Source organism: Myotis lucifugus, unplaced genomic scaffold, assembly GCF_000147115.1.
Source record: "Myotis lucifugus unplaced genomic scaffold, Myoluc2.0 scaffold_585, whole genome shotgun sequence".
In the NCBI taxonomy this organism is placed as follows: domain Eukaryota; kingdom Metazoa; phylum Chordata; class Mammalia; order Chiroptera; family Vespertilionidae; genus Myotis; species Myotis lucifugus.
This window is the reverse complement of record NW_005871633.1, coordinates 21,277-25,137: the sequence shown is the minus strand read 5'-3', so window position 1 is coordinate 25,137 and position 3,861 is coordinate 21,277. Positions and strand designations below refer to the sequence as shown.

Genomic DNA, 3,861 nt, shown 5'->3' with positions numbered 1-3,861 from the left:
TAGAGGAAGGAAGACAGAGAGAGAGAGAGAGAGAGAGAGAGAGAGAGAGAGAGAGAGAGAGAGACAGGTCATCCTGACGAAGAATTAAACTGGTAACCCCCTTTTTAAAAAAAATTCAGTTTAAAATTTATTTTCATCATGTTTTCTCATGGTCATATTTTAAATGCAAAGAAAATTAACTTTTCATGATATGTCAGGGACTGGCACTAAAAATAAATTCCGTCTGCAAATGAGTTATACAAATGAAATATCAAATGGAGATCCAGTTATCAAAAGAGAGCACTCGACATAAAAGCTCACAGGATTTGTTGAGCACATGCAAACGTCAGCTGGCTGACGACAGGAACCTCCCGGTGCAGGTGACAGACAGGGCACACAGCTTCTCTCCGAGGTCTTTTCTTCAGCATTTTGAAATCTATTCTTCCTAAATCTAGGCTGACTGCCTAAGGCCAAGTCTCTCCGCTGTTCCTCCCTTCATCCCTGCCCTCCTGCAGGCCTGCGGTTTCCTCCACGTGGCTCCTGTTTGGTGACAATGTGGCTTACTGGCCGGGCACAGTTCTCACGGGTTCACTCTGAGAGCTGGCAATTAAAGGGGGACATTCAGCCCCGCCGGCTGAACCAGGAGGTCATGGTTCCATTCCCGGTCAGGCACATGCCCGGCTTGTGGGCTCGACCCCCAGGGGGTGTGCAGGAGGCAGCCCATCAGTGGTTCTCATCATTGATGTTTCTCTCTCTCCCTTCCTCTCTGAAATCAATAAAATAAAAATAAAGGGGGACAGTCAGCATTTGTATGCCTCTCCCGCACAAACCCTGCTCAGGGTAATCCCCAGCCGTGAGGAGGGGAAGCGCCTCTTTACTGAAGAATTACAGCTAACAAATGAGGACGAAATCATAGAATTGGGAAAGCAACATTTCTTTCTTTCTTTCTTTTTGGAAACTAAATATTACAATTTATTCCATCTTCATGATTACAGATATTACCGGGCAGGGTGCGTAAACAACTCAAATAAAGCAAATTCCTTTCTCCCCTAACCAGATACAGTGTTTTGGCATTTTCATGATATACAGGTTGATTTAATTCATTGACTTAGCTTGAAAGCTGGCCACAGCAGCAAATCTTTGCAATTTAGGATCTTCCTCCATAGTATACTCCAGGGATCTTAATGACTGAACTAACTATGAACTCTGAAATGGTGTTCGCTCTAGCATTCTTGAGGCTTTCACATCTTAATCTGAGGTCTGACACCTCTTGTTAAGGCCGGGAACTGTTAAAAGCTTCCTGTTGGCTAACCCAGTCCACCATTGAGCATCTTAACAGTTAAGTTACTATAAAAAAATAAAACTGCTCCCAAGCATTGACTGAAACAGTCGTGCTGGGGTCCCTTGTCAGAGCATTGGCTCCCCGAGAGGAGAGAGGTCCTAACCAGCTGCTCCCATGAACAGTGACCCCGTACAGTACATCTAATGTCCTTAGAGGCATAACTCAGGGGGTCAGGCAACCATCATTATCCTGACAAGTTTATCAGTCTTTAGATACAAGATCCCAGATGAAGTATTGCAGCCATAATCCCAAGAAATCATTCAGTTTTAGCACAGAGAGTTCCTGCAAGATGTCACAGCAAGTGAGAAAGCATCCCAAAGTAAAAAGTGACGGTTCAAAGTGAGAGGAAAACATCTAGAAGGAAAATAAGTCCTCATTGAATTGATGGCTATCTTCACAGCCTTAATTGGCAAAATCCAGAGGACTCACATTTCCTGATTGGAGGAGTCTATTTTCAAGGTGGCTGTCAAGGTCAAGAAGAGCTTTCAGGCTTGTCTCTGCCATGGCCCATGAACTCCAGTCCTTCAGTGGGAATCTCCTTCTCCTTTATTGCTTTCTGAATGCACTGCTGGTAGCGCTTGAAGAAGTCGGGGCCCGGGTCCCCAGAGCTTCTCCCTTGAGGAACTTCTCGGCAAACCAGCGATTAAAGCACTGATCATACTCGCGCCTTATGTCGGTGCATCCCTCCTCTACGCCGTTCATCTGGAAAATCAGGATTTCACAGCCCCTCATGAAATAACTGATTCAGGCAAAACTCATCTATGGATGAAACTGTCAGCGGGAAGGTGAGGGAGGATCCTCACAAGGAGGGCGGGCCATGGCCATGGGGACCCCAGCCCGCGCTCCTCTCTGCTCAGCTCACCGAGGGGGGCAGCACTTGCCTCCTCAGGGGGCGCCACAGGAAACCACAGCACCTGCCAAGGAATCTTATCCCACAAACGGAATCTGAATCCAATCAAAACCTCAGGTTTGAAGGTGAAAATACAAGGGCTGGAGGAAGAGGTTCAGTGGCACTCGGAGGAGGTAACTGGCAAATGCAGAGTTGGGTGGTCTAGGGGAGAGTGACTGTCTGTTAGACGGTAACACAACAAAAAAGAGGAAGAGGACTACTGTCCGTTAAACTTAGGAGACCTCAACATGCAGTGTGTACCCAGCCGGCGTGGCTCAATGGCTGAGTGTAGACCTATGAGCCAGGATTCCTGGGCAGGGCACAAGCGTGGGTGCGGGCTCAATCCTGGTGCAGGCGGCAACCAATCAATGATTCTCTCTCATCAATGGTGTTTCTCTCTCTCTCACCCTCTCCCTCTCTGAAATCAATAAAAAAATAATGAAAAAAAATGCAACGTGTAGATTTTCTTTGGATCCTGATTTGAACAAATCAATTACAAATAAGACATTTTTGAGACATGATGAGACTTGAATATGACTGGTTATTAGAAGACACCACAGTGCTGTTTCCATGTTTTGGGTGTGCAATGGCTTTATGGTTATATACTAACTGTTCTGTTTAAAGAATGGGATGCAGCCTGGCCGGTGTGGCTCAGTGGTTGAGCATTGACCTAGGAACCAGGAGGTCACAGTCTGATTCCCGGTCAGGGCACACGCCCGGGTTGCTGTGTAGGAGGCAGCAGATCAATTATTCTCATCATTGATGTTGCTATCTCTTGCTCCCTCTCTGAAATCAATAAAAATATATATATTAAAAAAATAGCCCTAACCGGTTTGGCTCAGGGGATAGAGCGTCAGCCTGCAGACTGAAAGGTCCCAGGTTCGATTCCGGCCAAGGGCATGTACCTTGGTTGCGGGCACATCCCCAGTAGGAGGTGTGCAGGAGGCAGCTGATCGATGTTTCTCTGTCATCGATGTTTCTAACTCTCTATCCCTCTCTCTTCCTCTCTGTAAAAAATCAATAAAATATAAAAGAAAAAAAAAAAAAAGGGCTGCAGCCTGGCCGATGTAGCTCAGTGGTTGAGCATCAACCTATGACCCAGGACTCCTGGTCAGGGCACATGCCCAGGTTGCAGGCTCAATCTCCAGTGGGGGGTGTGCAAAAGGCAGCAGATCAATGATTCTCATCATTGATGTTTCTATCTCCCTCTCCCTTCGGCTCTGAAAATATTTATTTTTTAAAAAGAATGCGATGTAGCCCTGACCAATTTGGCTCAGTGGATAGAGCATCGGCCTGCGGACTGAAAGGTCCCAGGTTCGATTCTGGCCAAGGGCATGTACCTTGGTTGCGGGCACATCCCCAGTAGGAGGTGTCCAGGAGGAAGCTGATCCGATGATTTCTCCTCATTATCGGATGTTTTCTAACTCTCTATCTCTTCTCCCTTCCTTCTCTTGTGAAAAAATCCATTAAAATACATTAAAAAAATTCTACCAAAAAAAAAAAGGACAATTAAAAAGATTGCGATTCCTACCCGAAGCAACGAAGAGGGTGAGGGGCCATGAGGGCCTGGGCTTTTGCTTTAAGAATACTTCCACCAAGGAAAAGAACAGAGGGCATCCAAAGCGCGCCGGGGGGGCGATACCTTGGTAAC

At 46.5% G+C, this 3,861-nt stretch overlaps 1 pseudogene; it reads right to left on the bottom strand.

The window, feature by feature from the left end:
• Positions 1–894: 894 nt before the first annotated feature.
• Positions 895–2,953, bottom strand: LOC102424883 (annotated as a pseudogene).
• Positions 2,954–3,861: the final 908 nt, after the last annotated feature.